We start from the raw sequence: 14,085 nt of genomic DNA, 5'->3' as shown, positions 1-14,085 counted from the left end.
TAAGGTACATAATCATGCTTGCCGATTCCTTCTCCAATAAAAGTCTCGTTGTCACTCGTTGCCCATCATCCCTCCTCCCTCGCGTCCTCCCTCCCTTAACCGAAGGAGACCCACCTAACTCTCTCTTTCTTTTTCTTTTTCTTCTTCTTCTTCTTCTTCTTTCTCTTTCTCTTCTTTTCTCTCTTGCACACGAAGGAGAAAGATGCATTACGAGCACGGTAATCAGGTCCGCGAGATGCACCCCTCCAGGTTGTGTAAGAAGGGAAAAGTAAGCGGAATACTGGAAAGGAAGGGGTAGGGCGGGAATCGAGCGAGATACGGGTCAGAAATGCTTGCCGTAGCATCATCTGAACTTGCAATTTTGTTCATCCCCACTCGAAGATCACGTATCGTTTTTTTTTCTCCAACTCCACCACTTCTTCACCGGATGGAGAATGGCTGGCATTCGTTCTGGCGCTCCGAGTCGATATCCGAGACTTACGAGACAACGATGAACACTCGGTATATCGATTAGGGAGCGATCCCTTCCACGGATCGAGAACGATTTGCAAATTAATTTGGCTTTGTCGGTGGATCGTCCGCGATACGCTGATCCTCGCGGTAAACAGAGCCTGCACGAAATGCTCTTCACTCCTCCTCCTCCTCCTCCTCCTCTCCTTCTTTTTTTTTACTCGTCCTGCCTATGTGAAATGTTAATAGGGACTCGATTGTGCGCGAATCGGTGAAATCTGGCTCGTTTCTGAGAAAACGTCGGGACGCAAGATGCATTCGAAACTTGATTATATTTTATTTATAACGTTGTAAGATAAAAATTCAATCGCGGTGGGCAAAAAAGAAAAACTAATCATTGCATTTTTCATGAAACTCTTATAATTCTTTTTTAATATAACTCTTATATATATATATACATATAGTTATAACTCTTTTCTGACGATTGTTCAATTAACCGAATAAATTAATTATTTGATACGATCTCAAGTAAATAACAGAAAATAGAAGACGTGTATTTCGTTTCAAACGGAGAAGTCCATTAAATCCGATACAAATCAAACGAATCTGCGTGGATCTACGGGAAACACGATCCGAAATCAAGGGAACGGAAGAATACGTGTACACGTATTAAAAAAAAAAAAACGAGAAGAGCCGGACCATTGAATGGAATCTACCCTCCCAGGTTGTTAAGGCGAGCCCAGGGGTAAGGGTACAGTGTCTTGGTTTCAGGGTCAGGATCTTTAAAGGGCCAAGCGTTGGAGGGTTCTTGGCCCAAACAGGTCTCAAGGTGCATGTCTCTGGTGGATTTAAAAGGCCCTCAAGGTGGCCGTGTGTAGGATGGAAAAGAACCCAGATGGCTCGACCTACCCCACCTTCCCTTCCACCCACGTGTCTAGCCGCTCGAGCCGGTCTCGACATGAAAATGGATTTTCCTTCGCCCTCTCTCGCTCCTTCCACCTGCCTCTCTGTCTCCTTCCATCCCTCTCCTTCCCCACCTTCTCTTCTACCCTCTTCCACCCCCCAACGCACGAGGCGAACGAACCGTTTCCCTCATCCGGCACGCGTTAATAACGTATCTTGATGCGGACGAGAGAAACTTGCCCGTTCGACATATGTTCCAAAGTCATTGTGCTCGCTCGATCCGTGTATCTTCTCACGTGGTTTTCGATCATGTTGGAGAAGCTACCGTTAGAGAAATTGGGGCCGGAAGATGGTGAAGAGAGCCGGCCAATCTGTCGCGAAGAATTGGAGGGCTCGCGAGGGTGGAAAAAGATAGAGGAGGGCACCGTTTTGGATTCCGTTTCGCTCTTTTTATTCGAGCCACTTTAGCCGGAGACCCGTTGCGCTCGCATGATTCCACCGACACGCTCGATTTCGACAGACACGCGCGCGGATACGCTATACTCGAGCGGAAAGCTCGAGTCGTGAGAGTTCGTGAGGGGCGAGAAACGGTGTGCACGGATCTTTTTCTTGGAAAGAAGATCGCGTGGGCAGATGTTGTGTGGGCAGATGAATATAGCGAAAATACTAGAAGTAGCCTTGTGGATTCTTGGATGAGGAAGAGGAAAATTAAAAGTTACCTCCTCCAGGAGATCGTCTAATCTAATATTGTGGAATTATTGAAAGAAGGAAGGAACAAATTTAAAATTGGGTTTCTCGTGTTAAAAGAAGAAGAAGGAAGGAGGGCACGATGCAGCAAAGTTTCCAGGTGTGGGCCTCGAAAAGATGTGGCCGGCACGCGTACAGTTTCGTCCGGCATGAGAAAAGCTGAAGGTATACACGCCGCACAGACAAAAGGTTTCACGGTCAGGACATTATGTTTACCACACGAAACGCCCCCGCAACGCCTTGTCCGGAAGACCGGATGTCTCGTGGCGAGAAATTACGAGCGGGACGGATTTACGAGCGACGACAAATCGGTTCTTCTCTTTCAACCGAGGCGTGAAAACGGTCGTGTATTCCTCGTTACGGGCCACTTTGCCACGGTTTAAGAGGCATTAGCCACTTTGAACACGCCGGACAATGCAACGTCTCGATTTGCGCACGTTTTCGTCCCTTTGTACATTTTTATTATGAGGCCCCTTTTATAATTAGTCCAGATCCCTTTCTCCTTGGGTGGAAGGAAACGGCCTTTAAGGGGATTTTTCTTGCCTTTACGAGACGGCGTTAATGGAATGGAACAGGCTACCGTTTCGATTGAAATGGAAAAAGCGATAATATCCTTCTCTAATGAGATCTTTTGTGCACGATTTTCGATGTACACTCGTTTGTGTCGTGGAAAAGGGGGATCGTTTTAGGATTCGATCTTGCACGACAATTCGGTCATAAATTATTATTTCTCTATAAAAATATTGAAAAATTTACAATCGAACGTAACAATCACTTTCCTTCCAATTTATAAAATTTATCAGCAGAATTTTAATAACATTACACACTTTTCATCGATACACATTCCCGCTTCTATATAAATTCATATTTATATTATCCTATTCTCGTATGTATATTTTATAAACTTATAAAATTCCATAAATTGGTGTATCGTACACTGAAAATCGTTACCATTGAAATAACATATTTTTTATCAATCTTGCGGAAGAACATCCTCCAAAAATTCCTCCAATTTCCACGAATACGAATAAATCAAGATTAGTCAGCACTCTGGACCACGATTCATTGGGCTCAGAAAATAAAATATCTCTCCCTATCCCTTTGCACACATCTAAGGGGGAAGGGGGCATCCGAGCAAATCGATCGAAAGTTCGTCACCTTAATAATCTCTTTCTTGTTCTCCCCCCTCGTTCCTCCCCTACCCCTCCGTGCCCCGGTTGTTGCACGCGAGGGAGCAGCCGGGCGTCTGGCCAGACGGAATTTTAATGGGGCACACAGCGAGCCCCCACGCCAGTTCCGTCCTCTAATGTGGAAGTAGCAGCTCGTGCTACTACCTGAGCAGCTGCGCGTGTGTGCGAGGGAAAAGGGGCCTCCCTTGACAGAAGTTTTATTTTATTTTGCCTTACCTTATGGGGCCACCGGTGGAGGGGACCGCGATGCCGGTAGCGGAACAGGGAGAGGCGAGGGTAGAGACGAGGAAGAAAGGAAAGAGGCCCCATGGGTAGACGCCGCCAGGTACCCGCCAAGGGCCGAACGTCACGGTTGAGAGGGGGGCCATCTGCCCCCTAACGAGTGTGTGACGTCAGGTGTGACGACGCGCGCTACCAACCTACCCGCGTCTTCCATACACTCGACACGATAGCACTATACACGCGCATACACGTATAAATATATTTTCGCCTTTTCGTGTCCTTTTCAAAAAAAAAAAAAAAAGAAAAGAAAAAAGAAAAAAAGAGAGGGGGGGGAAATATACGCGAATGGCAAACTCTCTCGATTTTTGTTTCAACTGGCGCACGACGACGACGTCGACGACGACGACGACGAGTGTGCAGGGAGAGGTGGAGGGGAAGAGGGAGGGGGGGAGCGCCGGTCAATTCACCGGAATCGAGGCCGAGCTGCGTTTTCGCGGTATCCATTTGCCGCGATTGTGCTCGCCGCAAAAATTGTCTCTTTCAATTTGCCCGGTGTCGCCGCTCTGTATAAAATATGAAGTTCGGGGTTTCACGGTTAATTGTATTGGCGTCTGAAGGGTCACCTTTTCAATTCGCGAAATTAATTTCGCGAGCAGCGCGCGCGCGCCACCGGGTCCACCCTCGCCCCTATTGATCGGAAAGTTGGATGCCTGTACATCGATCACGATCTCCGTCCAACTTTGCCCGCCCGCGTCTCAAAGCTGCCGTTCGTTAATGGAAAACCGTTTTTCCACCCGATCCTTCGTATAATTAATTATTTCGTGAATCGGGAAACGGGTTGGCGCGCGAACGTGGTGGTGGACATTCCACAACCACGTTCGAGGAAATCGGGCATGGACCGTGATGGTTTCGAAAGCGCGGTTTTTATCGACGAAATAAATGCGACGAGGGAAAAAGTCGTGGAAGAACTTTGGCCGAGGAGAGTCACGCGCGCCTTACGGACGTTTAACGCTTCGATACGTTTAGGAAGTAGTTGGGGGGGGGGGAGGGATGGTAGGGATAATTGGTGGCAATTGGAGCTCTCTGAATTATTAGTTAGAAATGTATAAAGTTCGAAGTTTGCTTTCTTTGCGGATCTGAAACGAATTTATTTCAAAGATCATCCCTGCAATCCGATTTTTTTTATTACAAGTATTTTTAAAGGAGAGATAGATAATTATCATCTTTCAAATCGTTATTATTTTCTCTTGTAAAATTATTAGTGTAGGATAAATAAGATTGGTCTAATTATTCCTCTTACGGGACACATGATATTGGGATATTACGTTTCAACGATGGCAGCACGCCTGCGACTCACTTTTATCGCAGTAGGCGTATTTCGTATCTTTAACAAGACCGTTAAATTGTTCTTTATCATACGGCACGGGTGTTATCGTGCTGGGCGGCTTCTGGAGATATATGCACGCACACTTACTTGTCCTCAGCACGCCCAGAAAGCATGTGCGTGATTTCTGCTGTTTACAAAGAACATTCACATCCGAGGAGAGAGAGAGAGAGAGAGAGAGAGACGAGCCAGACTTTTCCGCGCGCGTTGACATCCATTTCAAAGTCGTCGTTCAATCACCGTCAAAGGATTCGAGTAAAACGCGTTCCCAACCACGCGAACTCGTCAAAATAGAATATTATTGCGCAACAAAAAAACAGCAGTATACAGGTTGAAATTATTATGACAATACTCTACCTTCTCCGTTTTTTTTAGTTTTATTGAAAATGAAATTTTTCCAACGTCAGTGTCCTTTTTCGAGCTTCCTTGCTCCGATTATCGATCGCACGTTAATCGCGATTCTCTCTCTCTCTCTCTCTCTCTCTCTCTCGTGTGATTGTAATTATTTTCTTCTATCGTTGCCCTTACGTGCCGCGTTTTATTCGATTCCATCGATTTTTGGAGAGAAATAACTCATTCCTTCGTATTATTATTAGAAAAATAATCGAAAACGATACAAAATTCGATATGATACTATTTTACTTAAATAGGTAAAATTTCTTATTTTTATGTACAATTCAATTTCGAAAATCTTGAAATCGAGTAAAAATAATGACGGCACAAATATTTTAAAACTCTGTTCACTCGCCCGTTCCCATCTATCGTTTCTTCTTTCTCCTCGAAAAAACGGAAATCAGGCTAGAAGGCCAATGACCCCTATTTTATTTGACATCTCTGAGTAACAGCTGTTCCATCGTAACAAATCAAATATTACTCGAGTAAAAAGCTTTCCAAATATCTTATCCAACCGGGCTTTTATTTTTAAACTTTATTCTTTAAAATAATTTTTTCCATCCTCTCATCATCGCCGAATCGATTCTTCTGCGTAAACTTTTACCAAGTATCATCTTTACTCTTAAACTCAAACAACTACCCTACTATATTACCCGCCCATTCAAATTTTATCTCGTTAAAATCATCATCGAAATATTCGCCCAAAATTCGTTCCAAAAATGCCACCACCACCACCTTTGGAATTTGGAATATCAATCAATTGAAATATCTCGACAGGCAATGGGAGAAACCGCAAAACAGGCGTGTCACTGACCATCCGGAAAACGCGGGATCGCGCGTGTAAAGGGTTGGCACGGCATGCGTGCAATCTATCAAAGAGTCAAGAGAGAGTCGGGCCCTCCTTCAATCGGCGCTCGGTCGCATTCTTCGAAGCGTGCGCGCGGGCAAGAGAATCGTTGCATATGCGACGATCGATCGGTGGTCGGTTTGGTCGCGTGTTACGCGCCTTGCACGAACAAGCTCCAAGTATAAGTACGTAATACGCAGGAATGAAGGGGCATGCGTCACGGAACATCTGCCGCGGGCGCGTGGCCCCCGTCCGTGCCCCAAAGAGCATCGACTGAAGAGAAGGGTCCTTTGAGACAAAGAAAAAGTATGACGTACCGGCAGCTGCCGCTCACGGTGACGTAGGGCCCCCTTCTGTCTAGCAGGAGCACCGATCACCTAAGGTGAGTCCTCGCCTGGGCTGAAGATTTATCGTCATCGGTGATCGCGTGCACTCGCCGCAACCGCAACTCTAATTCACGCCCGAGGCCCCCCCCCCTCCCCCATTTCCAGAGTAAAATCGTCCAGAAGAAATTGGTTCTGAAAGTGCAAATGAAAATATTTTTTTTTTTCCTACGATTCGAAGAAATTAATTGTGTAATTACATTAATCAATGTTAATATAATGTTTAATTAAAATTCGAGGGCGTGATAAAAATAAAAAATGCGATAGAAATCGAAGAATATCAAGCAGGAGATCTAACGTGTGTATACAAAGTGTATAGATCGTCGATTGTCGTTCGATCTTTGTATATAACGTTTAACTATCTCTTTCCACGATACGATGATTCTTATTCTCCGCTGGCAACTTGAAAGAGGAATTGAAATCTCCGAAGGACGTGCAAACAAACCCGTCCCCGTTCTCCATTATTACCCGGCTACCTCGCGATCGCGAACACTTTCATAAACATCTGGAAAGTTGTTTAACGTGGACTTGATGACTTGCGAAAATATCTCATGTACCTGCTATGTAATAATGCCCCTCCCGATTCCTTTTTTTTTTTCTTTTTCTCTTCTTCTCCTTTCGCTTCATCCCCTCCCCTCCCCCCTCTGCCCGCCCGATAGAGAGACGAAGCAAAGTCCGAGAGTCCATCCTCAAAGCTTGCAGGCCGCTGAGTGCATGCCGCCTTTCTTCTCGACAGAGACGCGGAAAGAGAGGAAAGGAGACAAAGACAGAGAGGCACGCGGTAAAGCGTACTAATCTCCCAAGTAGACACGCTAATGAAAGCTCGGATGCCACTGTCTTTCCCAGTTTTTTTCAAGGCTCGCTGTTGTACGCGCACCTTTTGTCTCCCTGTTTTCAACGGAAATTAAACCCAAGACAGTGAGATTCCCCGCTTCGTAATAAGGATTTCCATTCGGCCGATAGTAACCGTCGGAAAATACCTAGGCTCGAATACGGGATCCTACGAGAGAAAACCTCGCGTTTTGCCGAACGCGAAACTATCTTTCGACTATTCGAAGTTGGCCGGAAATTGATCGACGAAGAGGAAACGAGGAGGAAGATTTTGCAAGAAAGATCTCGTTTGCAAGATTTATGGAAAAAAGATGTATGGAAATTCTGGATTCGAGTTTGTTAATTAATCAATTTCAAATATATATTTTTCTGAATATTACCCAATAACGAATTATTGGGTAGTAAGGGAACGAAGAGGGGAGGTTGAGGCGTTTGAATAGGTAAACATTTGAATAAGTCACGGTCGGAGTAAAATTCACGTGCTACCCAAAGAATGGTGTTCTGGGATCCTTATTATTACCTGATGGTTCTTCCGCGCCCCTGACTAAGGGTGCTCCACCATTCCCGATCTCCGTGCATCTGTCAGGGCACGCGAGTCGCCCTTGCACTTGAAAGATGAGGAAAAGAAAGAAAAAAAGAAAAATAACACGTCCACGCTAGTAATTCTCCCCCCTTGAAGGAGGGATCAATTAAACGGTTCTTGTTCAATTGCGTGAAATTAATTCGCATAAAATGGGAACACACAGTAGAAAAATAACGTCGTTGCTTTAATTTTAATTTTTTCCTTCTTTTTTTAAATTATTATTATTCGGCCTCTGTTTTCTTATTTCTTCTTTCGTTTTCTTTCTTTTTCTTTCTTTCTTCTTTTTTTTTTTTTTTTTTCGTACATAAATTCCTGGCTTTCGACTCAAAATAATTTCTGTATTTTGTCGTAAAACGTACGGGACGGTGGAAAAATATCCACGTGTTATCCATGCTAATATTTTTTCCTCGGTTTTAAGTTATTTTAAATCAATTTTAATCGCTTTATTATTCTATGTTTATTTATAACAATAGATGTAACGAAATGTAATGTAATCTCTAATAATGAAATTATAAACGAGTAGATATTCTTCGAAGAGAAAAAGGAGGAGGGATTGATAAATTAAAATAAGATTATTATATTTTATATTATATTTATATTATATTTTATATTATTAAATAAAATATTTCGGAAATATGGGCAATACGCGATAAAATTGTTTATATTTCTGAATAATTTAATAATCTTGAAGTTATAACAGTTTACTTGTTGTCTTTTGTTGTCGAGAATTGTTATCGAGAATCGAAGGAGGATGAAAATTTAATGCAACATCGTTATGGAATTCGTCGACAATACAGGGAGGGAGGATTTAATTTTCGAGTTTTTTTTTTTTTTTTTTTTTAAAGCGAAGAAAGCACGTGTTAGAATAATCAAGTTTACCTGAAAGAAATAATTAATTACCGAGGGGAGGAGCATAACTGCGCTCGTCCGCCAACGTGACATTTCATTTCCTGTACAAACAGTGTCAACTTCCTCCATTCCCGCGTCTGCTGAATATTTAAACGTCTGTATAAATATGTCGCGACTCGTATTTTTCCTGACCCCACCCTTCAATTCCGAAGCGTCAATTATTCTTGTCCATTATGTTGCGTGTACTTTTCTACGATTCGTAAAAGTTATTGGAACCGATTATCTTGATCCGTGATTCCCTCTTTAAAGTACGATAGTCGATGTTGTTTTAGTCGATGAGGAATAATAGAAATTCGATGTAAACGTAACAAATACATCATTGGATAAGAACTATTCGGATAATTTCAAAGATCTTTCGATGGAAATTCTTGGTATTATGTTTTCCAAAAATTTTAATTTAATCTATTCAAAAAAATCCCTCTCGAATTATTATTCCTTCGATTGTCTTTAAACAATTCGAATAAACAATGAATCGTTATTTGTGTCTTCGAAAATCGATAGAAGAATTTTCTAAACACAAGCACGTTCGAGAGGCAAAATATAACTTGCACTCGCAACATAAGTATCCATCATACGTGCGCGTTTCTCCCCTCGCACACGTCAAATCACCCCTCAAAGTACATCCATCCTCGAGGAAGGACATGGACCTCGAGGATCTTCCGCGGGACGTTTTCGCCCGAGTCATTCGGTTTTCATGAGCCGAAAGAATTGCGAAAGGGGGTAGCGAAGGGGTTACTACTCCGCGTGCAAGATAAAATTCCGCGAGAGAAAGGAGGAGAGAAATAGAGAGAGAGAGAGAGAGAGAGGGAGAGAGAGAGGGAGAGAGAAGATCGAGAGCACAATGACCGCGGCGAATCACGAGTGAATTTGAGAGCGAAATCGCGGGATATTGTTTGCGAGACAGATGCATCATACACATCGGAGCGGAGAACATGAGTTGCTGCCGATGAAAAGAATTCGCAAAAGGGCCCAGCCGAGCAAAGCCGCGATTCCTTTGCATTCTTTCATCCAGGAAGAACCCTTTCATTTGCATCTGTCTCCGAAATGCAAAAAGGCCTTTTCCAAAATACAGATGTCCCGGGGTTAGACCGCGAGCAACCACTCGAGTGGAACGAAAAATAGGATATTGTGCGTTTCTCGGCCTCCTCCAAGACATTTTCCACCTTTCGGGAATCTCAACCCTCTCGTAGGAGGCAGCTGCCTCGATCGAAAGATCATCTGCTTCCCCCCCCCCCTCCCCCTCATCCCTCTTCCTTCGGTCAGAGAAAATCGCGTGTACCTAACGATTCTTCAGGATCGATTTTGAATACTCTACGAATCGAAAAAAGTCTCTTTGATTGATGCTTGTTCTTGCGATAGAAAAATTATTTTCTATTCTGAAACGAGTTACAGTTTCGTGTATAATCAAGAGAACTCGATCAAGGGGTTTCAGAAGTTGTAAGCGAAACTATTTTGTTTTTTAATCGGGGAATAGGGTATAAAATATCGAATATCTTTCAAGATACGAAAAGATTCGACCGAAAATATATTCCTGGACGTTCGTGACTTATCTCGTATCACGCGGCGAATTAATCATGCGATTATTTTTGAACAAACCTGGGTCAACCCCGAATTTTTCCGCCGGATAATAATTCTACACGTCGTTACAGTCGTCCACTCCAAATGCGTTTATCGGTGTCCCGTTTATCATCGTTAAAATATTCTGCAAGTCGAGTGTCGATACGTTCGTTTAAACATTGTTTATTGAAGCGGCGATCGTGATTAACGCGTTCGTGAAGATTGTCAGGCGATTATCAGAAGAAGTGGAAACAGGGAGAGAAGGAATAGAAGGATCGATAAGATAGAAAAGGGGCGGGATAATGAATCTATCCGATATTTCGATTATCGAGATCGAAAAATATTTTCAACCCCCTCGGCTCATAGATACGGCGCGCGCGTATTAGCTGACAGGTCTGGAATTGCGAGAAGCAAGGAAAGGGCGAGGAGGAGAGGTCGTGCTCTACCTGGTCACAGACGTATATACGCGGTGGTCCAGAAAAAGGGAGCGCGCGTTAGATCGAGTTTGCTGATTTTCTGTCGTACGTAAATTCCTCGCCTTTTTCCCACCTCGCCTCCCTCCCCCTCGCCAGCTGAGCCAGAGCCACCATCCTGCCCCCCCTGCCCGCCTCCCCCACCGGTCACTTCCCATCCACCGTCCGCCGACCGTGCTCTCTCCTCCGGAACGCGAGGACGAGGGGCGGCGGGTGACGTGCGCACTTTTTGCGCGGAGATTTTTCGCAACGCCCTTCGGCTTGTCCTCCACCTCCACCTGTGCCACTGGCAGCACTCCCCTCCCCCGTCCCGCTAGCCTAGCCGCGTTTTTTATTTTTTCCCCGCGCGTCGCCGCTCGGACCGACCGTCGGCCGATCAATGAATTGAAGCGTCCGTCCTTTTTCCTTTTTTTTTCCTTTTTTTTTTTTTTTTTTTTTTTTTCGGTCAGCTCCTGCCTCTCCTCGTTCGACGCACTGCCGCCTGCACGGGGCTTTCCGTCTCCTTTCGCGCCACGTACCCGTCTCGCTTCGACCTGCCTCCGAATCAACCTTCTCCCTCCCTCGCGTTTCTCCTGCACCCTCTCTGCATCTCCTCTCTCTCTCTCTCTCTCTCTCTCTCTAGTTCTCTCCTCGACCTCTCTCTACTCCCGACCGCCAGCCAGTGCCGGTATTCGCTCGTTCGTTCGCTCGCTCGTTCGTTCGTTCGTTCGTTCGTTCGTACGGGCATCTCTCTATCTCTGCACATCTCATTCTATTCCCGTATTCCCTCCTGTTTCTCCTCTCCGTTATCGTCCTTCTCCACCTCTGGTCCTTCTCCCGTTCCTCGCTCGACTCACCCTTCCTCGCTCGAGAGAAACGGACTGGAAGCTGTCCCGCTCGCACCCCCGATCGGCCTTCCTCTCTCCCTCTCTCTCTCTCTTCCCTTCCTCGTCGTTCCTCCAACGAGCCTATTCGACCCTCTATCCGTCCCTGTTCCACGCTCGCCGGACACACGCTCGCCACCCTCTCCCCGTTCCCCTCCCTCCGCGCGCGCATACATGCACGCATACATATACACGCACAGCCGGCCGGTTACCACGGTGCATGTGCATCCCACATGCACCTGCACGCGTGCAAACCCTCGCGTTTCGCGATCTCGCATCGCCGGATAAATCTCAGTGACGGTTGTACTGGGAGCGATAGAGAAAAAAAAGGGAGGCCCGTCAGGGTGGGACAGAGAGATGATGATTGTGGAAGGAGGAGAAGGAGGAAGAGAGAGATGTGGGAAAATCGGTGCATGCGCCCTGGACGGGGAGCATTGCCTTTCCCATATACGCTTCTTTCCTCTCTCTCTCTCTCTCTCTCTCTCTCTCTCTCTCTATCTCAGCCTTCTCCTCCTCGTTGCCAATTTTCTCTCTTTCTCTCTTTCTCTCTCCCACCAGTCTCTGATTCGCTTCCTTTTTTTTTTCTTCCGCCTTTTTTTCCACGTTGCACTTTTATTTCGACAAAGACCCTCGGGGGTTAATGCGAATTTCCACGTAAAGTGACGGACGCGCCTTGGAGTAATATCGCGCGAGACGTGTGGCCGTAAACAAGCAATCCCGCCGGAAATGGACGAGACCTCCCCTACTCCCTGCCTCCCCCCTGTTCGCAAGTTGTCTCGCGGATTTTCGGGCGGGAGGATGTGTAAATTATTGGAAATCGCGATGGGTTGAAAGGCGATCGATGTGGGGGGCCATTTCGCGAAAATCTTGCACGCGAAATTCGAGAAGGCGAATCCTTTTCCAATCGAATCGAGAAGCGGAAAATCGTTACGCACGAGGACTTGCGATTAATTAATAACGTGGCTAGGAAATATCTTTAAATACAAAAAAGGAGGGGAGAACAAAAATCAATCAAATCACGGGATTACTAGATTCGTATCTAAATTCGAATGATTCGTGATGAAATAGAAATTCGTCGTCGTTTCGTTTTTTCACGATCGATTTTTCAAGAAATCAAGAAAGGAGGATAAAACGATAGATTGGCAATATTTAACGAATACTCCATCACACTGGCAAAGTCGCATCGATACGAGTGTTTTCGTAATGGTAACGTCGATATAGGGGGGGAGAAAAAAAAAAAAAAAAAAAAAAAAAAAAAAAATTAGCCGAGTCGGCTTACATGTGAATATCCCGGGGAGAAAGATACACAAATTCCGAAAAATTATTACCAACGCGGTCTCGTATCGGTGTTTCAATATTTTCAGAGATTCACTTATCTCCCTGCAGCATTCCTGCCGTGTTATTCTTCAGAATTTTGTTTTACGTACTTCCATATCATATATCGCGGTTGCACAGCCGCGCTTGGCTCCACAGGCTTGCAAAAAGCGTTTCCCCTAGAAACCTGTGCCACCGGCAAATATAAAATTTATAACGCATTACGTGCTCGCGAATATCATGACGCGTTCATATCCGGTTATCATCTATATAAAAAAAAAAAGAAAAAAAAGAAAAAAAAGAAAAAATGAAAAAAATAAATACCAAAGAGCAAAATAAAAAAAAGGAAAGAGAAGATAGAAAAACAAGGACACGATGTTAAAAATGTTAATAATCGTTCCCTCCTTCTCTCTCTCTCTCTCTCTCTCTCTCTCTCTCTCTCTCGCTCTCTTTTATAAAATTATTCGTCTCCTCTATTTCTTTTTCTCTCATCTCCTCTCTGTCTCTCTGTCCCTATCTCTCTAAAAAGACGTAAGTTTATTCATTATCCCGGACGTACAGTACTGGACAGTAGTCGACTGGACAATTGGACTGCCAACCCCATCGAGGATAGCCTGGGAGCCCCGGCGGCAAATAAAATCGTATTTCATCCCCTTGCCGGCGAAAATTTTGTCTCTCTTTCTTGCCTCCTCGTTCCCTCTCGTTCCCTCCCTCTTTTTCGCGGCGCAAGCTCGTACATCAAAGCTCGCATGCGTCTATCTTCCTCCTCGAATGTTGCTGCTGTTGCTGCTACCTTCCTCTGCCGCCCTCCCTTCCTCCGCTCGCCTTCCATGCTCGAGCCATCAGCTCAAATCCTCCTCCCCTCCCCCTCCACCGCTCTCCCTCCCCGTGAACCGCCACATTACCCAACTACCCCCTTTTGCCGCCCTTCCGACCACCACCCACTCAACCCCATCCTGTGTACAACTCATAAACTTTTGTACCGAGGTTTAGTAGCTGCGAGCTAACTTCCGGTTCTCGTGACACGCTCCTCTGT

At 45.1% G+C, this 14,085-nt stretch overlaps 1 long non-coding RNA gene across 1 annotated transcript in view; it reads left to right on the top strand.

The window, feature by feature from the left end:
* LOC122710944 overlaps positions 1 to 14,085 on the top strand; it is a 111,487-nt gene that overhangs the window by 48,669 nt on the left and 48,733 nt on the right. The window lies entirely within an intron of this gene.

Source organism: Apis laboriosa, unplaced genomic scaffold, assembly GCF_014066325.1.
Source record: "Apis laboriosa isolate Shangri-la unplaced genomic scaffold, ASM1406632v1 scaffold167_cov148, whole genome shotgun sequence".
Classification (NCBI taxonomy): domain Eukaryota; kingdom Metazoa; phylum Arthropoda; class Insecta; order Hymenoptera; family Apidae; genus Apis; species Apis laboriosa.
Note: the sequence above shows the minus strand (reverse complement) of the source record. Positions and strands in the feature narration are given on the sequence as shown.